The 25,394-nt window shown below is 43.1% G+C and overlaps 1 protein-coding gene across 1 annotated transcript in view; it reads left to right on the top strand.

Moving 5' to 3' along the window:
* LOC124791505 overlaps positions 1 to 25,394 on the top strand; it is a 528,144-nt gene that overhangs the window by 12,226 nt on the left and 490,524 nt on the right.

Genomic DNA, 25,394 nt, shown 5'->3' with positions numbered 1-25,394 from the left:
ATACATAACTCCCTCAGCGTCGTTGCTTATATCGACTACTTTCCATTACTATTCTTATTTTAGTTTTGCTTGCGTTCATTCTAGAGCCTCTTTTCAAGACTCTGTCCTTTCCGACCAACTGCTCTTCCAAGCCCTTCGCTGTCTGCCACAGTCAGAATGACATCAACAAACTTCCAATTTTTTATTTCTTCTCCCTGCACCTTAATTCCCTTTCCAAATTTTTCTTGGCTTCGCTCATGACTCTTAAGATATCGACACCTAAGAAGAGAAAAAACTAGTATGCTTCGTAATGAGCCACATTTATTGTCATATGTGGTCTATGAGCTATACAAATGCGTACGTCTGCAGATAATAAGTATCTCACATTGTTCGGAATTATTTAGCCGGTCGCTTCACGATTACGGTGAATTCTACCACACTTTGACACATGTAGGACAGTCGAAGCTCGTGTCCACCAACATGGCTATCAAACAGGAAAATCGCTGCCCTTCTTCAGTTCGGAATGCTCGACGCTCGCTAGGTCAATAGCCACCCTGGCCGCCCGCCAAGGAAATCGGTAGCTCTGGGCGCTAGCGGGCATCGTCGCGGAACACAGTGTGATCTTTAGTGCTTTATCTCAAATGTCTACCGAATATGAGAGAAAGGTTTGAAAAGCTGCTTGATTCCAGCACCATATAAACTCTATATGTACAAAATTTCCGTGTGTTTAGAGGCTTAAAAATAAACTCTTGTTTATGTGACAAAAATGTCATAGGTGCACCGTTTCGCTTCGAGGGGTCCATAAAGTTTTTGACGCTAGTGATGTTCTGAGACGGTGTTCAAACGGCAGTGTGACGAATATCATTTTACAGATGTTGCTGAAAATGTCCTTTCAGATTAATGCACAACGGACATCTGCGTGCTAATGATTCTGACACGTCTGTCGGTGTCTCGTACATCAAGCGTTTCATCTCCCCCCACAAAAAATCCAAATTATAGAGTTGGGCGAACATGTTGGCTGCGGTACTGGCCCATCTCTCCCAACGCAATTGGGGACAATATTGTCTAAATGTTCTGACATCAACAGCAGAGTGTGATGAGGCTCCGTCGTGCTGGAAACATAGTCGTTGCCTGACTTCTAGAGGGACATTCGCCAGCATTTCTGGTAATTACATACTATTTTGTACAAAGGGCAGCCACAGATAGAAAAAATACATTGTTAACATTTAAGAATTTTCAAAACCATTTTTACTAAAAAAATCTTGTGAAATAATGGATTTCACAATGAATGAAGACTCTTCAAGCCGCTGTAGCTGTTTTGTAATTCTTTATTACTAATGCTACATGTTTTGCACCATTACAGGTGCGTCCTCAGGTGATGCAATTGTTAGCCCCCAGGTAATTGGGAAGCTACAATGTCCCGTAGTTTAGTTGTAACTAAAAAATGCTAATCCATTATAGGCTGTTGTTAATAATAAAATTTGCATTAAGCACCAGTGGGTGTATGTCAGGCTGGTCACAGGGTGTGATAGGACCATTAATCAAATGTGAAAACGGCGACAATTTGTTATGCCAATGCTACGGACTGATAACCAACAATTACCACTTCTTAGCATTGACGTAACAAACTGTCACCGTTTTCACTTCTGCTTAATGGTCCTGGCACTCCGAGAGTTCAGTTTGACATTTCCCTACCGGTGCTTAATGCCAGTTTTATTATTGACGACAATCCATTATGTATTAACATCTTCGATTTACAACTGAACTATGAATATCGTAGCTTCCCGATTGTTCGAGGGCTAGTAATTGGATCAGCGGAGGACCCATCTGTAATGGTGCAAACGGTGCGTTCCTAATAAAAAACTACAGAACAGCGAAAGCGGCTATAAGAGTCGTCATTCACTGTGAAACTCATTAATTCATAAGACCCCTTATTTTTGGCAAAGAACGGTTTTGAATATTCTTAAATATTAACAATTTCTGGTGATACTTGACGGGGAAAGATACGATAGGTTCTTCTACCGAGTGTGTTAGACAGAAGACACGAGACGACCCAATCAACAATAGTCGTCTACAGTGTTTTGTACCCTGCGTGGAAGGCGGCGCGTGGGTCTGCTCCTGAAAACTGACAAAGACGCCGAATGAAAGGAAGCGAGTAGGAGCAGGTGAGGTAAAGCACGTCGGTACTGCAAGTAAAGTAAAAGAGATTTTTTACTGGTGTATGAACATCTCTAAATGAATACGTATCTTTGGTACAGGTGAGCACGTAGGTGTGCAGCCAGAGTGCAGATAAGAAAGTCTCAATAGCAGGCTAAGCTAAAGCAATGGTTCTCCGCCGTCTGCTCTTTATGAACTGGGGGAAAGTGGAGCGGCGCTCGTAGAGCTGCACAGTGTCGGCTAGAGAGCGCTGTCGTCGGTGAAGATCTTCCGCTCTCGTAGTGCCAACCTACGCTGTGGCATCGGAACTGTCGATACCACACAGCGTCAGTTCAAAAATTTGTAGTAAATCTCCATTGATGGTGCAACACACGAATTGCCTTAAGATATCCAAACTTGCAGACGTGGCTATTGTGGCTGTTCAATATTCCTTCCCTTCCAATGTCAGCCTCGTCAGTGAACAAAGCACATATTTGGAGGGCAAGGATGTTTACAATTTGGTGTAGATATCATTGGCAGAATTCCACGTGGTGGAGAAAATCAACAGCTGATGGTCTCGTACCTTCCGATACTGGAATGGATGCATGCCCGCTCACGCAGGACGTTCCACACATTGGAGTTTGGAGGTACTGGCTGTAGATAGTGTGCTGGTGCTGAGCATATTCTCATTTCGCTGTAATAGAGCTTCCTCAAACTGAGCCGGCCGGAACCGCGCTGCTGCTACGGTCGCAGGTTCGAATCTTGCCTTGGGCATGGATGTGTGTGGTGTCCTTAGGTTAGTTAGGTTTAAGTAGTTCTACGTTCTAGGGGACAGATGACCTCAGCTGTTAAGTCCCATAGTGCCCAGAGCCATTTGAACCATTTGAACTTCAAACTGAATAGTGCGAGGTCTACCAGTTTCCAGTCGACCTGATCTAAGGAATACTGTTTCACGAAGAGAGTCATTAGTCTTTGAAAAGTGACGCGATATGGTAACTTCCTCCCTGGAAACAGTTCTGTATAAAGGGTTCTTACTACTGGATTGTTGCATCGTGCCTCCCCATGAATGAGATGTATGTCAGTTAACTTGATTGCAGTGAAATCAGCCATAAAGAACCTGTAAACATCAGCAGAAATTTTCATGTAAACACAAGGTAACATGAACCATAATAATTTACGAGGGCATGTTGAAAAGTAATGTCTCCGAATTTTTAATGTGAGGCCGGCCGGTGTGGCCGTGCGGTTAAAGGCGCTTCAGTCTGGAACCGCGTGACCGCTACGGTCGCAGGTTCGAATCCTGCCTCGGGCATGGATGTGTGTGATGTCCTTAGGTTAGTTAGGTTTAATTAGTTCTAAGTTCTAGGCGACTGATGACCTCAGAAGTTAAGTCGCATAGTGCTCAGAGCCATTTGAACCATTTTTAATGTGAAAACTCTTAAGGCGTTTTGAAATAAAACAAAATTTATAACGTTCTACATCTTTATTATTCATGTCTACATACGAGTATTTGCAGCCCTCTTGCGCTAGAGGGATCCGAATTGTAGCGTGTAACATGGTAGTCTGTGACGCAACTATCGGTGCGTGAGAAACAGCGTGCTTTAATCGAGTTTCTAATTCGAAGAGTTCGTCTACACATGTGCACCGTCTCCTTCAGTATCACAATGCCAGACCAGAGACGAGCGCTGCGGCATCTGCAAGAATCTGACGCCTTGGGTTTACTGACATGAATCATCCTCCATGCAGTCCTGATTTGGCAGTACCTGATTATCATCTGCTTCCAAAACGTAAAGAACAACTTCGAGGACTTCACGTTGATAGTGATGGAGCGGTGCAAGCAGAGGTGACATTGTGGTTCCGTCAACAGTCAAACATTCTACAGTGACAGTGTCAACAAACTGGTGTCTCGTCGGGAGAAATGTGTTCGTCGCCAGCGTGACGGTGTTGAGAAATAAATATGTAGATATGAGGAATAAAGCTGTAGAATGTTAATGACGTCTGTTTTATTTCAAAAGCTGTAAGAGTTTTCATATAAAAAATCCGAGGCATTTTTTTCTGCACTCCCTCGTAAACAGGGACGTATACACATCTAGCTGTAACGAAAACTTAACTTTCCTAGAGTAAGACGCAATTGTTTTGCAAATCAGTCACTGTTGTGAAAATGATGCATACGAAGTAGTCAAAACAGCTGTAAACATTGGACTAAGGAAGTATAGCGTCAAAAGCTTCAATAACTCTTGGTGGGGAAACGGTACACCTGTGACATTTGTGTTCAATAACGCAAATATTTATTTTTATCTCCTCCAGTATGTCTACAAATTTGTATACGTAGCTTTTTACACATTGCGTTCTTCGCAACTCACTGAGCAGTGCCGAGTTCATTTCAAAATGGAGCAATGGAAAAATGATTACTAACTTATCGTGATCTCTTCCATACTGTCGCCTTCGCTTTACGCGTAATGCAAACACGTACACTCTTAATCTCAAATGTTTCTGGATTCTGCTAATACATCGAAACAAATAACTTACCTGAACGCAGCTGGGTAATGTCATCGACGACCGCCAATAAAGAAAGGTAACTTCTCCGTCATTTTTAAGGCACAAATGAAACGCGAGATCTCTATGCATGACAGCTTAAACCAGCGCCGGGCGGGGCTACGTCAACCAGGAACCAAAAGACGGCGTATACAGAAAGCTAACACCACAGTCTAACATAATAATCGCGACACTCCGTCTCGTTTTTGTTAACCACAGGGATAGCAGCGCCCCAAGTGGCCAGCAAACGGTATTTCTGAGTACGGTATCGGATGAATGCGAATACTAACGTTTATATTGGTTTATAACATAGTTTATACAATAGGGAGTGTATGTGGGGCCATAAAAAATCGACAGTAACTAAAAAAATTTCAATTCAATAAACTTTCCAACAGCCGTACACTTTAAGATATTTTATTCTGAAAGCAACCAGCTTCGGCATTTCATTTTGCCATCATCAGGCCCCATACGCTTTTTCAAATCAACGAGATGGGCTCAGCTGCTGTCACGCTTTCGTATGAAACTACTGCACAACGATTGGAATTCACGATATCCAGTTTAATGAGGATCTACTATAAGTTCGTTGGTTTGAAAAAACCGTATGGGGCCTGAAAATAGCAAAATGAGTTTCAGAAACTGGTTGCTTTCAGAATAAAATAAAATATCTTAAAGGGTACGGCTGTTGGTAAAGTTTATTGACTTGAAAAATACGTACCAACCGATGTCCCCTGGCCGTAATGGGCCGACAGAGATAACTAAAAAATGACACGATATTTGTTAGTTTCCTAAGGACCTTGCAAGATACGAACCGGTTCATTATAGGAATAATGCCGTTTCCTTTAATAATAAAAAATCGCTATTGAACATCAAAAGACCTGATATTTTCTGGAAAGACGTTGTGTATTTAGCCAACAAAGCAGAGTTCGCCACACGTGTAGCCAAGTCAGAGAATGTGGAACGTAGGTAACACACAAGGAATGTAATACTTGCATTATTTAACATATCAAGTAATCCATAACAGCTGTAGCTTAAAGGAAAGCAGCACAGACGTGATAATAAATCGTTAAAAAACAATAAAATTGCTGCCCAACCCGGAAGAAACCAGTTCCACTGTTGTTCCTAAATCTAAGCCACAAAACGCAATATTATTGAACACATTCGCTTTGGAAGCAAAAGTAATTACTTTTTCAAAAATATTCGTGTATTAGAAAGTCGTGTATTAGATTCGATAAAAAATTTCAAGTGTCAGGGGAAGTGCCTATGCTAATAACAACAGACAATAATAGAAATGTATGCGTATCGTGGGTGAAATGTGTGCCTATATTCTCTTGCTTTCAGCGGAATAAGCGGCAATATTACACATACTCGTAAGTATTTCTTCATAAATAAATTGTAGCTAACTGTATGTCACTGAATCAGCCTGATTCATTTGTTTTACACATATTTCTCGATAATTTATGTCTCTTGGTAACTTGCTAACGAATGAAACGTATAAATATAACAACTATTTCGTTAATTAAGCAGAAACTAAGTAAAACGAAACATTATCCTTGCGACGCATGTGACTGCTTTCTCACCACTTGGAGTGCTGTGTGTCGCTCGAGCTGTCAAACGGTAACAACTTTCACATCATAGAGTGTTGTGACTGTATGTATTACGATATGGCTAACACACACCGAGAACAACGGCGCCACCGCATAATCGAAGATAACTCAAGTGAGGCTTCATCAGTAGTAAAATATTAATTAACATCGGATGAGCGAGTAGTGTCAACGCTGCCCCTCTCTTGTTTAACCTGGGACAGAGAAGGACTCCAGGCAGAAATGGAGCAAAAACCCTGTCTCTATTTATAAGTCCGTCTTAGTCGCTTGTGCGGGCATCTTCTACTCCAACACTGGGTTACCCTGCCGCCATACAGACGCAGGCAGATTTTAAAACTGGAGTCTATGACTATTTGAGCCACTCATCTGCATTTTTAACGAAATTAATGTATCACCTCTTTGTCACGCTTCATTCCCTAGCGTAATGTAGACAGTATTCACTGGTCAACATCTTGACTGGGAGCTATGTGTACACCTACGACCTTTTAACATTGTTGCGCCTGATGATGCGCCTTTAGGCCTCGAAGCCGGCTGTGTATCAATAAAACAACAATTTCACTAGCGGTCATCTATTTATAAGGCCACTAGCTAGTCTAATCTAGATAACTTGTTTAGTGACACTATCCCGGTGTTGTATACCATCGCATGTCGGTACCAAGGCAGTGTATTGCAATCACAGACTTGCTTGGCTGTTTGTAGGCGTGTATGGCGCTTATGTGTAACCGTTACCGTTGCACACGCTTACAATAGCGGAACAAATCTGCGATTGCAGTTAACGTAGTTGTCTTTGGTTGTGTGATGGGGCTATATTTTAGTTGTGGAGATAAAAAAAGAAGGGAGACGACATTGTAGACGTACGCATACTTACGTTGTTTTGAAGCCAGAATGGGCGGGGCCTGGTGCCATCTTAAATAGCTCAAAACACTAGTAGACTACTGTTCACGATTGCTTCTTGTTCATTACTTCTGTCGTGTACGCGCAACAACTATCTGAAATACTAAAAATTGCAGCTCTTACACTAATAAAAGAGGAAGGCATTTTTTTCTGTTCTGGTATGCGTATTTGCTCTAATAATATGACACGTTTGGCCTTGTTAATGTAACTTGTTTTTTGTTAATATATTTCGAATAAACAAGAAGAGAAGGAAGTGACGTCAAAAGCATGCTTTCGAAATCCATTTAATTGTGTTTTTACTGTATTTGAACCGATAGCAAATTAAGCTGGAACTTCGAAATCAATGCAGAATAGAGTTCTTGTTTTATTAGATTGTCACTGTATTATTTTCACTGTAGTTCACACATCTTCTCACTCTGGGACCTTGTCTACGTTGCGTCATTCAATGTGAGACCAATAATAGCAATTTTGCACTGTAAAAAAGACTATATTATTTTTAAACATTTTCCAGCAATGTAACATGCAATAAATGTGATAAAGCGTATAGTCTCAAACGCTTACACCCTGTAAAATGGATATTTTGTTTTAACGTGTATGTAATGTCATTTTTTAGTCATTTTTTAGTAAAGACAGCCAACTTATTTAACATACAGGCCTACCTCTCCAACAGAACGAATTTGCTTCTTTCCCCCGAATATTTCTCGCCAGTAACTGTCAGTTTTACAGGAATAGCCAAACTTCGCACAATTAGAATATGATGATGATGATGATGATGATGATGATGATGATGATGAGTCCCATACTTCTTTACAGAGCGTAGGGGAGCGGCGCGGGAGACCCGCGCCGCCTTACTAGGCAAGGTCCTAGTGAAGGTGGTTTGCCATTGCCTTCCTCCGACCGTAATGGGGATGAATGATGATGATGATGATGATGATGAGGACGACACAACACCCAGTCATCTCGAGGCAGGAAAAATCCCTGACCCCGCCGGGAATCGAACCCGGGACCCCGTGCTCGGGAAGCGAGAACGCTACCGCGAGACCTGCGCCAAGGCGGTCGGACCTGCCCCGTCACGGGCCTCCCGGCAAATGATGCCAAACGCTCATTTCATTTCCACATTCTATGTCTCATATCCACCATAAATTGTAACGGTGTGGAACAAATAATTTTATATTAACACGTATTTTTTTTTTGTAAAATGCCTCCATGTTTGTCACTTATTAGCTTTTTTGTTTTGTAATTAAAGACAGATATTAGTCAGTAATTCCTATCCCATCACCATTTACACGTTATAATAATAGATATGTTTCTGCGGAACAGGAGGCTTTGTTAAAGGGAAAGTTTTCAGTTTAGTTTCAAACTTTATTTCGCTGTCTGTCACGCATCTTATGTCACTGGGTACGGTATCAAAACTTTTGATTGTAGCATTCTGAACCCCTGTTTATGCTACAAAAAATGGTTCAAATGGCTCTGAGCACTATAGGAGTCAACATCTTAGGTCATCAGTCCCCTAGAACTTAGAACTACTTAAACCTAACTAACCTAAGGACATCACACACATCCATGCCCGAGGCAGGATTCGAACCTGCGACCGTAGCAGCCCCGCGGTTCCGGACTGCAGCGCCTAGAACCGCACGGCCACCGCGGCCGGCGTTTATGCTACAGACAACCTTGATGTGGCGTAATGACTATCATTTTTTATCTTCTGGTATTTTAATTATGTGCACCATTGTTCCTGTTGAAGTGCGTATTTTAATTATGTACATCATTGTTCCTGTTGAAGTGCAGTGAAGTATTTAAAACTGCATGAGCGAATATCTATACTGGGAAGCGGATAGATTACTAGTCACACGTCGAGCAGCAGACAAACACAACGAAAAGAGTGTTCACGTAAGTTTTCGGCCAAAGCCTTCATCAGAAAGGAAGAATAGCACACGTACAGACATTCATACGATCATACACACAAAGCTAACTCTCTCTCTCTCTCTCTCTCTCACACACACACACACACACACACACACACACACACACACACACACACACACACACGACTACTGTCTCCGGCTGTTATAGCCAGAATCTTCTTCAAAGAGGGAGGAAATGTGAAAGATGAATAATTATCGGCGGGAGGAATTGAGAACATGAGATGCTGCACCAGGTGTCAGGGTGGTACCGTAACCGTGAATTGTGCAGGGACAAGACCGTTGACACAGTGAGGCTCAGATGTTGGAGCATTTGCGATTTGGGAGGCAATGAAAAACACACGGGGAAGAAATGTAAACAGCGCAACAATAATTCTTGTATAGCAAAGAAAATATTGCCTGAACGGTCCACTACGAATGAAATGTTATTTCTTTAAACTTTGGATTACGATCGGATCGATTAACACACCCGTAAACGAAGCAAGCTGGTGTTTTTTGTGAAACAGCTACATGTCTACACAATCAAATCACCGGATGGTATTTGGGATACGATCACAAAAGTGGACAGATATCCGCAACGGTCGAAACTGTGCATGGGCCCGTCAGAGTGACATCACGGGGAAATAACACAACGGTGAACCATGGAGGTATAAATGCGGTGACCCTAATGTTAAGAGTTATGTAAAATGACAGATGTCGGCTTCAAGTTTGTGATGTAATGACAACTCCCTTCTTTTTTTGCCTCCATGACGGCGCGTGTTGTCTTTCTGGATACGCTGTGCTTTGGTTCCTGGTTGACGTAGCCACACGTGGCCCAGCCCACCGAGGGTTTAACTTGCCATGTACAGCGTTCTCTAGTTTCGTTTGTGCCTTGAAAATGACAGGTTCAAAATGGTTCTGAGCACTATGGGACTTAACATCTGAGGTCATCAGTCCCCTAGACTTTAGAATTACTTAAACCTAACTAACCCAAGGGCATCACACACATCCATGGCCGAGACAGGATTCGAACTTGCGACCGTAGCAGCAGCGCGTTTCCGGACTGAAGCGCCTAGAACCGCTCGGCCACAGCGGCCAGAAAATGACAGGGTTTCATCTGTCGAAATATCGATGGTTGTCGAGGACATTACCGGTTGCATTCCTATAAGTTGTCTGAACGTTCAGTACATAGGGAGAAGCTCTTGTTTCGTATCAGATCAAAGTTTTCAGGTAACAGTTCACAAGTGGGTATTTTTCTACGTGATCGGTGCGCGAAAATATTTTTTATGCAGAGGTACCGAGGAAATTGTAATGGAACGAGCTGAGGATCTGTTGCGTTTCCGACTGCAAATAGCATAGTACGTTGATATACCTCACTTGGATTATACACTGATCAGCCAGAATATTATGACCACCGACCTACTATCGATATAAACCCGTCCAGGCGATAGCAGCGTCACATGGCGAGGAATGACAGCTAGTCAGACACACGTACGGTGCATGTAGTATCAGTGAGCGTAATGCCTGTATGCAGAATGAGAAAGGCGCGCGATCTATCTGCCAGCAGCCGGACACATTTTGACGCTGTCTCCGTGGCCGCTGCAAACGCTTCTTTAGGAGTCTGGTTTGACCTCTGGTAAATTGGTGACGCGACAGCGGCTCGACTAGTGAACGTGCGACCACGGAGAGTTTATTTCATTGCTGGAAACAGACAAAAGTCGCTAGGAGCCTGATCAGGTTAGCAGAAATCACGAGAAATTACTTCGAAAGTGTTGACACGAAGAAACTACAAGCTTCGCGTTCGCCCGATGCACTGGTACGTTGTCTTGGAGAAAGAACACATATGCAGTTTTTTCTCCGGCTGTTTCTCAGTCAATGCAGGAAGAAGCTAGTTCTTCAAAACATCTTGGTAGGACGCACTTGTCTCCGTAGTGCCCTTTGGAACACAGTGAGTAAGGATTCATCATCGTTGTCCTGGCATACAGCCATCAATTTTTAGGCAGTTTTGGTTTTTAGTATGCGTGCTTTCATTGAGTCGACAGTTGCTTCATTTCTGGATTGAAGAAACAGCATCCATGTATCATCCATTGTCACAATCTTTGAAAAGGAAGTCTATTCATGCCGTACGCGTCAACGTTGCCTGGCAACACGCGATGTGTGCAACCTTTTGGTCGTCCTTCAGCATTCGTGGTACCCGCCTGGAACACAGTTTTAGCATTTTCGGGTCCTCAAGCGTGACTGTATGCACAGGTCCCACGGAATCTCTGGAGGCGATGTGTTTCACATTCATTCGATGATCCTCCTAAACAACTCGCTCGATCATATCGTCTGACCGTGTTGTCGTAATTTATTGTAACGCGATGTTCTACTATTACATTCACGAGCGCATATTACACAAATCCATGACACCATCACCACGTGCCTCACTCAACAGGCGACGAATTTCAGTCGGTGTCACACCACACAAATGGAGAAAACGAATGATTACACGCTGCTCTTCTAATGGAAGCGTCGCCACTTCAAGTACCAGAAACCGTCCTCATTCTCGCCGTTGCTGCTACAGTTCTGTGTGCCATACAGTGCTGCCATGTATGTCACGCATTCACAACGAATGTACGCGTGTTTTAAAACAAACTCCATATTTCTGTTTCCAGTGCTGAAAAAAAAAAGAAATCGGAGGTGTTATAAGTCGAATGCTCCTCGTAGTTATTGTGTAGTCTATTCCGAAACCATTGGTAACGAAACTGTACGATGTCATTACTGGTGCGCATGTGAGCTCGACCGGGATTACTGAAGATACAACCCGTCGGCTTTGACCAACGACATCAGAAGCTACCACAGATTATGTATTGCACACGTTTAACAGCAAAGACGCGTATTGAGAAACAAAGGAATGCAGAACAGAGGAAACAGATGGTAGACAAACAAATATCACGTACATTCATATTTAGAACATAATGTTAAGTGTTTCGCTTCTTTGAGTCCTAATACCCTATTCTTCAGTTGTCCTATACAGCTCAGCTAAAGAATGGGATACTAGTGCAGAAAAGAAAGAAAGAAAAAAAGGCACAGTAGTAACGTTAGCATGGGATACCTCAGATAACATACATGGGTCGTATCCCTAACTTCAGCGGATCTGTACTTGTATATGTTAACTGCAGTACGGGACACAAATTGAATGAATGTCGACTTTTTCTCCTTCGCTAGCTCTAGTAGTTTATCCTATTCTTCAGTTGACCTGTGTAGGTCAACTGAAGAATAGGATACTAATGCTAGTGAAGACGAAAAAATCGACTTACGTAACATTATCACCCTGTACCTTAGTTGAATTACGCGAAGGAGAAGAAAAGCGACAAACATCAAATTTCTATCCCATATTTCAGTTGACCCTTACAGATCAACTGAAGTAGTAATAGAAGTAGTAGTAGTAGTAGTAGTAGTAGTATGGTATTCTGCTTACGACAGGTCTTATCATGGGTTAAGCATCTTCCACTTCTGTCCATAGCCAATTTCTGAATATTTGTCCTTTGATATTGTCCAGCATTTGATATCTTCTTTTACCTATTCCCCTTTTTCCCCTCCACCACTCCTTCTGTTCCTTCTCAAACAAAGTCCAACCCAGGCAATCCGGTAACGTTTTCTCTTTCTGGTGACTTTCAGCCTGTTTCTTTCTTCTCCAACCCTTCTTAATACTTCTTCATTCCTTACTCAGTATTCCCATTTCACTTTTTCCATTCTTCTCCATATCCACATCTCTAGTGCCTCCAAATATTGGAGGATCCAAATATTTTTTCACCTTCAGTACAAATACACTCCTGGAAATTGAAATAAGAACACAGTGAATTCATTGTCCCAGGAAGGGGAAACTTTATTGACACATTCCTGGGGTCAGATACATCACATGATCACACTGACAGAACCACAGGCACATAGACACAGGCAACAGAGCATGCACAATGTCGGCACTACTACAGTGTATATCCACCTTTCGCAGCAATGCAGGCTGCTATTCTCCCATGGAGACGATCGTAGAGATGCTGGATGTAGTCCTGTGGAACGGCTTGCCATGCCATTTCCACCTGGCGCCTCAGTTGGACCAGCGTTCGTGCTGGACGTGCAGACCGCGTGAGACGACGCTTCATCCAGTCCCAAACATGCTCAATGGGGGACAGATCCGGAGTTCTTGCTGGCCAGGGTAGTTGACTTACACCTTCTAGAGCACGTTGGTGGCACGGGATACATGCAGACGTGCATTGTCCTGTTGGAACAGCAAGTTCCCTTGCCGGTCTAGGAATGGTAGAACGATGGGTTCGATGACGGTTTGGATGTACCGTGCACTATTCAGTGTCCCCTCGACGATCACCAGTGGTGTACGGCCAGTGTAGGAGATCGCTCCCCACACCATGATGCCGGGTGTTGGCCCTGTGTGCCTCGGTCGTATGCTGTCCTGATTGTGGCGCTCACCTGCACGGCGCCAAACACGCATACGACCATCATTGGCACCAAGGCAGAAGCGACTCTCATCGCTGAAGACGACACGTCTCCATTCGTCCCTCCATTCACGCCTGTCGCGACACCACTGGAGGCGGGCTGCACGATGTTGGGGCGTGAGCGGAAGACGGCCTAACGGCGTGCGGGACCGTAGCCCAGCTTCATGGAGACGGTTGCGAATGGTCCTCGCCGATACCCCAGGAGCAACAGTGTCCCTAATTTGCTGAGAAGTGGCGGTGCGGTCCCCTACGGCACTGCGTAGGATCCTACGGTCTTGGCGTGCATCCGTGCGTCGCTGCGGTCCGGTCCCAGGTCGACGGGCACGTGCACCTTCCGCCGACCACTGGCTACAACATCGATGTACTGTGGAGACCTCACGCCCCACGTGTTGAGCAATTCGGCGGTACGTCCACCCGGCCTCCCGCATGCCCACTATACGCCCTCGCTCAAAGTCCGTCAACTGCACATACGGTTCACGTCCACGCTGTCGCGGCATGCTACCAGTGTTAAAGACTGCGATGGAGCTCCGTATGCCACGGCAAACTGGCTGACACTGACGGCGGCGGTGCACAAATGCTGCGCAGCTAGCGCCATTCGACGGCCAACACCGCGGTACCTGGTGTGTCCGCTGTGCCGTGCGTGTGATCATTGCTTGTACAGCCCTCTCGCAGTGTCCGGAGCAAGTATGGTGGGTCTGACACACCGGTGTCAATGTGTTCTTTTTTCCATTTCCAGGAGTGTAGTATGGACTGAGAATTATCAAAGCAGTACTAGCGACGGCGATAAACCAACACAGTAAAATTTATATCCCGTACTTCAGTTGACCATAGATCAAGTGAGGTACAGGATGCCAATGTTACGTATGTCGCTTTTTATGTCTTTGCTAGCACTAATGTCCTATTCTTCAGCTGACCTATATACATCGACCGAAACAAGGGATGCAAATTTTTCGTATGTTGTTCTTATGGCCTTCAATAGTACTCGTATCGACTGAAAAATATCGAATTAATACTAGTGCTTGCGAAGGCGAAAAAAAAGCGACAACTGTAAAATTTGCATTCGGCACTGCAGTTAACGAACCCTGCTTCAAGTTTTCTGTATTCATAGGAATATACCCATACCCACAAACTAAAATCAAAAAGTAAATATTGTCTTGAACGAAAAGCAATTCTTTCGAAATATTTCAAACTTACGAAGAATGAAAATAACTTCCGAATGAATTGGAACGAACAAATGATTTAAATTAATACAAGCTACAAAAATCACACACAATATCTAGCCCCATCTTTTAAAAACACATTCATTTATTTCAATTTACAATGATGATGATGTCTCACCACAGAAGATAATCGCTTTATTATCTATGGCTCGAAAATAAAGACATTAATATCTGCGAGTAAGCTACGACGTCATTGTTCAAAGCGACGGGTTGTGTCCCATTCTTCAGATGATCCGAAAAATTAATAACTGCATTATGTACTGTCGTATTTACAAGTGCGTTACATCAATGTAAATGTGAATTTTAAATTTTGTGTATGTCAGAATGTATTTTGTTTTGGTTCTGTTTCAGTAAATTAATCAGTTTTTAAATTCATACTTTTTTTCTTTTCGATAAGAACCACCTGATGATGGCGGAAAGGTTATTCGCCGAAATATCGTTGGATTTCAACGACCGCATACGGCTGGACACCTGGGAGCCCTGGAAACAGCAGAGAAATAGTCTGAAAGTGGTTTGTGAACCATCTGCATAACGCTTACGTGTGAATTACAGAGTAATCTAGATATACGAGTGCGTGTTGAAAAGTAATGCCTTCGAATTTTTTATGTGAATTGTCTTAAATCTTTTTAAATAAAACAAACTTTCTTAACTATCAACATTTTTATTCTTCAGTTAGACTAGTTTATTTCTCAACATAGTTATTCTGGCGAGGACCATATTTCTCCCGAGAGACCAGTTTGTTGATACGGTCATTGTAGAATGTTAGATTTTGTTGAAGGTGCCACAACCCCTCTGCTGTGAAGTCCTTTGGAAACAGACGAAAACCTGACGGTGCCGAGTTGGTTGTGTATGGAGGATGATCAATGACAGTGAATCCAAGGCGCCAGATTGTAGCAGATGTCGCAGTGCTCGTGTGAGGTCTGAGATTGTCATGCTGAAGGAGATGGTGCTCCGTGTGGGTACGAACTCTCGAACTCGAAACTCGATTACAGCACCGGTATAATTACGTTACACGTCGCCATGTTACAGGCTATAATTGTGAGCTTTTTAGCGGTAGCGGGCTGCAAATATGTAGACATAAAGAAGAAAATGTACAATGTAGAAATGTTTACTTTATTTAAAAATCTCTAAGGGTTCTCACATTCAAAATTCGGAGGCATTACTTTTTAGCACGCCCTTGTGGTTCATTATCTCAAGGTACCCGGTTCTGGAATGCCCACCATTTGTATGACTTTGACTGTAAAAGTCTGAGACATCCTACATCAAATCATGGCTACTCTCAACAGCAATTAAAGTTTTTGCCTAACAATGTAGAATGCTTCGTTGATAATTGTTAGGCGTCTCATGCCAAATTTTACAGATCAAATTACTTGAAGCGGTTTGGCGCTACCTGGTATGTTGTGATACGCGTTCTTACGAGTATTTTCAAGTATTAATCCTATGTGTGTCACACTGACGTAAGATAAAGATAGTGACAGTTTGAAGGCTCACGAATCATTGCCATCGTTGCGCGGCTTGTGAAACTACAGCTAGGAGGAGAATTCGTTGTTAAATGACGTTGTTGTATCACAGTTTGTAATCGTTCAGGTCGTACTTTTGGGAGGCTGCGGTGTGATGAGCCAGAAAAATTCGTTACAGCGGGGAGATTACCTATTAACCGCTGAATAAAAAACGGTGTCGCCTGTCATAATTGCATCTGTTGCTTGAAGAGTAGCGGGAAATTGCGTTAGAACCGTTGATCGAATTTTTCTGCTTTGTACGGTCCTATTGAAGGGACTCTTGTATCCATGAGAGGGTCCTTTTGAATTGTGGATGAGTTGCGGCAGTAATTGGAACGCTAATGCCGATATTATACAGCATGAAAAAAAAAGAGAAGCACGGAGAAGGGGAGGGGGAAATAAAATAAAACTTCAGTAGTCGAGAGGATATGTGACTATGCAGTGACAAAACTGAGTCAAATTTACAGAGAACTTGGTAGTATGAGCGCACTTATCAGTATGACGTCGCGCCTGCTCTGCCTTGGACGCTTGCCCTGATCCGGTTGGGAAGGGTATCATAACGCTGTTGTATCCTCGCCTGAGGCCAGCTGGCCAACTGTTGTAACTGTTCATTGATATCTTGGATACTGGCACCGGGGCGGAGTTGAGTCCGATCTGGTTCCATGCATGTTCTATCGGGGACATATCTGTGGCTCTCGCTGGCCACAAGGGTGTCTCAACACAATGAAGACAGTTCAGAAAGACACGTGCTGTGTGTGCACGAGCACTGTCGTGTCCGAAATTGGCACCGCGATACTGTCACCTGCGAGGTAACACATCAGGTTGCCGGCTATCCTTGACGTAATGCTGTGTCGTCAGTATTCCCTCACTGACTTCAGCTCACGGCTGGTCACTGCCAGCTGTGACCTTAAGTCATATGTAATGGCTCCCCGCACCATAAAGCCAGGAGTAACACAGTTGTGGCTCTACAAAATATTGGGAGAATCGGACCCCTTCCCAGGTCGCAACCATGGTCGCCGACAATGGTCATCCGGGGTAATGCAGAACAGCGATCATCGCTGAACACAATACGACGCAATTCGTCAGCAGTCCATGCTTCCTGGTCACGTAGGCGTTCGTGCTGTGGTGTCAACGGCAGCCACACGTGGGACGGTAATTCCGTAGTCTGGCTGCTGGTAGTATCCGACCAATGGTGCGGGATGACACAGAACGTTGCAGGAAGTTCATTACTTGTTCTCGGATGTAGGCTATCCCCCATTCTGGTCGAGTGTCCGCAGCTCGTGGTCTAGTGGCTAGCGTTGTTGCCTCTGGATCCCGGGATCCCGGGTTCGATTCCCGGCCGGGTTGGGGATTTTCTCTGCCAGAGGACTGGGTGTTTGTGTTGTCCTCATCATTTCATCATCATCCTCATCATTCGTGACTGTGAAAAAAAATGGACTGTGAAAAAATTGGGACTTTGTACGGCGCTAATGACCGCGCAGCTGAGCACCCCACAAACCAATCATCATCATCATCCTCCTTGTGGTCGACCAGAACTTTAGTCTGCCCTCACGTTCCCATGTAGTCGAATATAGAAGCACTGTCACTATTTAATGCCCCACAAATCTGGACATTGATTTGGTAAATGGAGATCTGTAGTCAAGCCCCTTTCAAACTCATTCAGGTGCAGGTAACACTGTCTCACACGACTACACAGCGTCTCCGTGTTTATTTTTACAGTGATCACTCAACATCCGACGCTGTTCGCACCCATTAAATATCCTACCAGACCTGGTGATAATAGAACAAAGGGACTCTGTTGGCTGTTCTACCTATCAGTCGGAATTGTAACTCTGCTTACCTTATCAGTCCACCTAATTTTTAACATTCTTCTGTCGCAACACATCTCAAATCCTTCAATTATCTTCTTTTTTGGTTTTCCCACACTCCATGTTCCACTGCCATACAATGCTGTGCTTGAAACGTACATTCTCAGAAATTTCTTCCTCAAATTCGGGCCTATGTTGATACCAGCAGATTTCTCTTGGCCAGGAATGCCCTTTTTGCCACTGCTAGTCTGCCTTGTTGTCCTCATTGCTACGTCCATCATGGTTTATTTAGCTGCCTAGCTGGAAGAATTCTTGTCTTCTTTCTATTTCACTTCACTGACTGTTGCTATATCTAGATAGAACTTTACCACTTCCCTTGTCAGATTTTGTAGCTTCCCTACCATGTTAAAATTTCTTACATTCCACGCCGCGACTCGTAGAACGTTATCCTTTCGTTGGTTATTCCATCGTTTTCTCCAGGTCACTTCTCCCTTCGCAGTCTCCTCTGGATGATCCGAATGTCGGATTAGTGCGGAATCTCAAGCGAGCGGATAGATCAATTTTCAGTTACAGGCCATATGACCTGTGGATATACATCATGTGCCTCTAATGCAGTTGTTTCCATTGTCTTCTGCATCCTCGAGCCGTTAATCATTGCTGATCCTTCCGCCCTGAACTTCTGCATGCTTCTCCGCCCTGTTTGACAAGGCCATTGGCTGAATGAGAGTGTTTTCTTTTGCTGGAAGACGTCGGCCGCCAATGCTGATGACTTTTATTCAAAATTTAAGGGGTGGCCGGGTTAGAACCCGTGACAGATGACGTTTTGATTACTAATCAAAGGCGCTATCACTGGACCACGGATGTGTTGTGTATAGAAACCAGAAATACATGAAACGCATTGGCGGCTGCGAATATGGACAACCATTAGCTATGTGATGGAATGACGACAATGGAAATTTGTGGCCGACTGGGTCTCGAAGCCGGATTTCCCGCTTATCGCGAACTGTCGGCTTACTGTTAGGCTATCAGACCACGACTGAAGGCCAGACAGAAACTTCCATATGTCGTTAACCATCTACACTCGTACATTCATAATGTGTATTGCCATACTGAGGGGACATTTTAATGGAGAATTGCTTTGCCCAGTGTCGACTGATAAATACGATATTGCAGTGCCTGTGCGACTACAGCCATTATGAAATGCATGAAATGTATTCGCAGTAGCGAATACGACAACCATCAGCTGTGCTTGTGGCTGTTTCTTCAGACATGCAAGCATGCATGTAGGGACGGTTAATGATCTTTGGAATGATGCTGGAGTTGTAGTCCGATCATATCCTGGAATGATGCTGGAGTTGTCCAATCATATCCCATATGTGCTCGATTGAAGACAGATCGGTGATAGAGCAGGCCGAGGCAACATGTCGACACTCTCTAGAGTATATTGGGTTACAGCAGCGGTATGTGGGTGAGCGTTATGCTGTTGGAAAAAAAATAACCTTGGGATGCTGTTCATGGCCAGCCGGAGTGGCCGAGCGGTTCTAGGCGCTTCAGTCTGGAACCGCGCGACCGATACGGTCGCAGGTTCGAATCCTGCCCCGGGCATGGATGTGTGTGATGTCCTTAGGTTGCTTAGGTTTAAGTAGTTCTAAGTTCTATGGGACTGATGACCTCAGCTGTTAAGTCCCATAGTGCTCAGAGCCATTTGAACCATTTTTGATGCTGTTCATGAATGGCAGCACAACAGATCGAATCATCAGATTTATGTACAACTTTGCAGTCTGCGTGCGTGCGATGACTATGAGATTGCTCCTGCTGACATACGAAATCGCGCCCCAGATGTAGCTATAGAGTGCCTAGCACGCAGACAAGTTTGTTGCAAGCCCTCATTTAGCCTCCTTTTAACCAACACACAGCTACCACTGGCACCCAGCCAGAACCAGCTTTCAACATAAAACGCAACAGACCTTCATCCTGCCCTCCAACGAGTTCTCGCTTGGCACCACTGAAGTCGCAAATAACGGTGGTTTGGGGTCAGTGGAATATACGCTACAGGGCGTTCTTGAAGTAATCGATTTGTGGCAGTTTATTGTGTCACTACGGTGCAAACTGCTGCTCAAGTTCCCGCTGCAGATGAAGTATGGTGCGCCACAACCATACGCCGAACACGATGGTCTTTTTCTGTCTTTAGTGCCACGTGGCCGTCCGGAAACCCGTCTTCTTGCGACTGTACATTTTCGCGACCACCGGTGCCAGCAGTCATGAACAGTAGCTACATTCCTATCAAATATTTCTGCTGTTTTGTAGAAGGAACCTGCAGCTTCTCATAGCCCTATTACCAGACTCCATTCAAACTCAGTGAGTTGCTGATAATGGCATCTTCGTCGCCCTAAAGGCATTCTTGCCTGACTCAACTCACCACATCTAATCTGGAAGGTAACTAACTCTCGTTACAGCGTGTATTTAAAGTAAACCAGGTTTGCATCCTCATAGGGCGCTCCTAGCGGCATTCTTATGCACGTTTATGTCGCACAGTTCCTTCTTGATTTTGCGATGTTTTTCCCGTCAGTGTATAAGCTGCTGCAGTGCGCTCGGAATTACGTTACGTTCGGCGTAAAATAATGTATTCATTGGCTGGGCGAAATATCGTCATGAGAAAATGACGCAACAGTAAACCTTATCCTCCTGCTTTGTTGAAGAACTCTTCACCATCCTATATATAGTAAAATTTAGGCTTTTTTTAAGGGCTTTAAAATGTTGCTGTCATCGATAATTACTAAGTGAAGCGTTTGTTCGTTGTGTCTGTGCTAATAATTGAGGACTTAGTATGCAGTGCTACGCTGAGAAGAAGAGGTGGACGCATCAAACCAGTCAGAAGACTGATGACTTAAAAAAATGAAAAAAGAATGGTGAAATGTTTTGTGAAATGATTTGTCCAAAAATAAGATATAAAATAGGTTAGACGAACATTTGACGCGCCTTTGAATGAAGTTCGAAGTCATGTATAGCAAATCATGTGGCGATAGCTGTCGTACTTTTTAAAATTCTGAGTTAAACATCGAACTTTAAATTCTGAGTCGGCACCTCATTTGCTGTACGTGATTTCGAGCATCATTGAAAGACACGTCAAATGTTTCTCTAATATATTTTATTTCTTATTTTTAGACAAATCATTTCACAAAACATTTGACCTTTTTTCAATTTTTTTGTTATTTTCTAGTTTTGTTGATTCTTAATAACCACGATTAATTGCAAGATTTTTTTTTTTTCAAAACTAGACCTCACGCTGGTCACTTTTGTTGCCCAGTTGTCGATTTCTCGATCTTAGTTTGTGTACGAAACTTAGGACAAAAATCCATTGTGTAATTTATAGGTTGTCTTGTTTTCGTTCGGCTCAAGCATTTGACCAAAAAATAATTAGAAGTTAATAGTGTAAAGAATAAGCAAGTTTCGGCCACATGTACCATTTTCGAGTGAACTAGTAGTGCATCTCCGTACTCAATTGCTTACAGACAAATTGTCGCAAGGTGTTATTGATTTGGGAAAAGGGGGGGGGGCACATTATTCTACTTGTAGACTATAGAAAAATATGGTAAGGTGGTCTGAGCATCTTAGATTTAATATTCGAGATGACCATTTTCGCCGAAATTAGTTGATTCTTTAGGACGTGTAGGCTTCAGTCCAGTTTTGTACAGTATGGAGATTGCAGCTCCAAGAAATTATTAAAATCGTAGATCACTAATTGATATCTTCCCACGGCCACATTGTCGCTCGGAGTACCTTAATGAAGACTTTGCAGAGAAAGCTGTAACAGACAGAGTGGGCAGAGGCTGTCATTACCAGCCCCACCGCGAAAGATGCGATTAGCGACGAGGCAGCTCGTTAATGCGGGGAGTGGTAGCGCGCCTCCAGCCCACCGTTAACAAACAAGCTGCCTTAAATATTTCAGTACCCGCCCTCGAGCGGCGAGAAGACAACGCGGGAGAGCGCGGATGGTGGAATTCGCTCGTTACACACTCCTCTGTGGCGGCCCAGCGGTGGCAGAAGGCTCGCACAAACGGAGCCGGAGGAACGGCACGTAGTGCGCCAACGGTTAACCTGAAAGCACCCCCTTGAAATATTAAGGCCGTTAAATAATACAAATTACTCACCTTACGCTACTGTGAGCGCGTGCGTTTGTGTAATGAGTCCCAGAAAAGCACTCGCACGTGCGAGGCCTCGGGCAAAAGAGGAAGACGGCAGTGGCGAGGCGTGGCATTTTTTGTGGGGTAGGCTGAGAATCACGACTTTCGAAAAAAGAAACAAAAATCTTAGAATAAAAACTTGTTAATTAGAAACACTGCAAAATTAACTTAATTACATATTTCTACTAGGATTGAAACTACTAAAGAAATTGTTGTAAATAAATACATAAAAATATTTAACAGCTACATATTAATAGAGGAAGCAGTAAAGGAAACAAAAGAAAAATTCGGAGTAGGTATTAAAATTCATGGAGAAGAAGTAAAAACTTTGAGGTTCGCCGATGACATCGTAATTCTGTCAGAGACAGCAAAGGACTTGGAAGAGCAGTTGAACGGAATGGACAGTGTCTTGAAAGGAGGATATAAGATGAATATCAACAAAAGCAAAACGAGGATAATGGAATGTAGTCAAATTAAATCGGGTGATGCTGAGGGAATTAGATTAGGAAATGAGACACTTAAAGTAGTAAAGGAGTTTTGCTATTTAGGGAGTAAAATAACTGATGATGGTCGAAGTAGAGAGGATATAAAATGTAGACTGGCAATGGCAAGGAAAGCGTTTCTGAAGAAGAGAAATTTGTTAACATCGAGTATAGATTTAAGTGTCAGGAAGTCGTTTCTGAAAGTATTTGTATGGAGTGTAGCCATGTATGGAAGTGAACATGGACGATAACTAGTTTGGACAAGAAGAGAATAGAAGCTTTCGAAATGTGGTGCTACAGAAGAATGCTGAAGATGAGGAGTTTGTGGCACAACTTGACAAGAAGAAGGGATCGGTTGGTAGGACATGTTTTGAGGCATCAAGGGATCACAAATGTAGCATTGGAGGGCAGCGTGGAGGGTAAAAATCGTAGAGGGAGACCAAGAGATGAATACACTAAGCAGATTCAGAAGGATGTAGGTTGCAGTAAGTACTGGGAGATGAAGAAGCTTGCACAGGATAGAGTAGCATGGAGAGCTGCATCAAACCAGTCTCAGGACTGAAGACCACAACAACAACAACAACAACAACAACAACACATAGTAACTCACCGCTACATCTTTATGTAAGTTAGTTCTGTCCTCCTGCCCTTTTTTCTGGGCGTAAAAATCGATAACATGAGATATGAAGTCCTGACGTTTGATTAAAGATTTCACAGTTCCCTTCTCTATAGCCAAAATCGCCAAGTTTGACAGTATGTTATTTGTCACTGTGTTGCGAAGATAGGTTTAATGTACTCATGCTTCTTTCGCAAGACGCACTGGTTGATGGAATTGCAAGAGCTAACGGCAGTAACTTCATACATTGAGAGATGTTTTTTAATCCATTATTTCTAATGGATTTAAGGAAGTCCTGAGGCGGTAGACGTTTGTCCTCTCTGCTGTAAATAAAACTAAGTTCTCCTTTCAGTTCTTCAATGTCAAAAAAAGGAAATATTTTAACTAGTTTTTCAAAATGGTTCAAATGGCTCTGGGCACTATGGGATTTAACATCTGAGGTCATCAGTCCCCCAGAACTTAGAACTACTTAAACCTAACTAACCTAAGGACATCACACACATCCCTGCCCGATGCAGAATTCGGACCTGCGACCGTAGCGGTCGCGCGGTTCAGGACTGAAGCGCCTAGAACCGCTCCGCCACACCAGCCGGTAACTAGTTTTTCAACTTCACGTATCGGGAAATTTTTTGGTATACTATAGCCTTAGAACTTTTTCTCATTTACAAGTTCTGTAAAACCTGTTTCGCGAATGTCCTGGAATCTCGTTTCCACGTTTACTACTACTGTGCCAATTATTTCGAATGGTATTCTTCTCAATTTCTGAATACTTGCTTCTGTTTCGTTAAAATTTCAGATAATCTTCTTGAATTTACAAGGCTCTTAGCTTCCGCTATGCATATCAGAATAATTTCCTCACATCTTAGTGTTTCAACAGCCTTAATTCAGTTATTACGAGCTTACAGCGTCTTATGTCCACAGTTTTACATTGTAAGATGTCAAACAGGATACTTGCATGCTGATAAATCGATTTTTACAGCTGCAGTCGAAACAGAAAAGTTTGATTACTCAGTATGCCATTTAGCCCAATTGCTTGATGCAAAGAATTATCATCCCACTCTTAATTGTTTATCACATCATTAAATGCTGCTCCCATGTCTGTGTAGTGAAGAACAATGGTTTGTACAGCGCGTGAAAGGAAAATTCCCTCTTGTTGCATAAGGATTTGGTAATTTAAATCTCATTTCCCTCAGAAGTTCTCATCTTTTACTGGAATGGCCATAAAATGCGTGAAATCCTGATACATTTGCCACAAAAAATTTTACGTTTGTAATTTTTTTACAAGTACAGCGGAGGATCAAGTTCAACTGATGTGCATTGCAGTGGATAAAGGCAGCATGAGGATATACTTGTTTCACAAGTGAATGGACACCATAATTTTCCCCTGTCATTGCACTGCACCCGTCGTATATTTTGCGATACTAATTTGCTATTATCAGCTTAGCCGTTGAAACAAAACAGTGACTATGCCTTGTACACTCTGGTGTGTGGAGACGTCATAAAGCCATACGAATTTCTCTTGTATTTCTCCTGATTCGTTATTTGGAAACAAAAAATTACACTCATTTGACTACTAGTTGAGACATCCGTCGTTTCGTCGGCTTGTACTGATATAAAAGGTCTATTTTTAGTTTTACATGAAATTTGTACTTTAACACTATCCGTAATATAAGTTGCTAATTCGTTCCATGTGTCAGAGGAAGTGTCTTTAAATACTCAATCGAATGCCAAATGATCTTTCATGTATGGTTCTTCTTCTGCTAAGGAATCCAAAAGTTCTAAATAATTACCTTTTTTACTGACACCTCATATTTGTCATGACCCCGAAGAGCTAAATCTTGCTGCGCTAAAAAGCAGATAGTCGAAATAAGTCTCTTCATAACACTTGTGTTTCGATCAACCACATTATGTTTCAAAGCCTCCAGGCCTGTTGCTTCTGAAGGAGCACGGTCAATTCTTACTCTTCCTAGCTGATTGTATTTAACGCTTGTGTGATATGTGAAATGGAACATTCATGCTTTTTAGCTTTCGAAAAGAAATTTTGAAGACTCT

Source organism: Schistocerca piceifrons, chromosome 1 (assembly GCF_021461385.2).
Source record: "Schistocerca piceifrons isolate TAMUIC-IGC-003096 chromosome 1, iqSchPice1.1, whole genome shotgun sequence".
In the NCBI taxonomy this organism is placed as follows: Eukaryota; Metazoa; Arthropoda; class Insecta; order Orthoptera; family Acrididae; genus Schistocerca; species Schistocerca piceifrons.
This window is presented reverse-complemented; position numbering and strand designations above follow the sequence as displayed.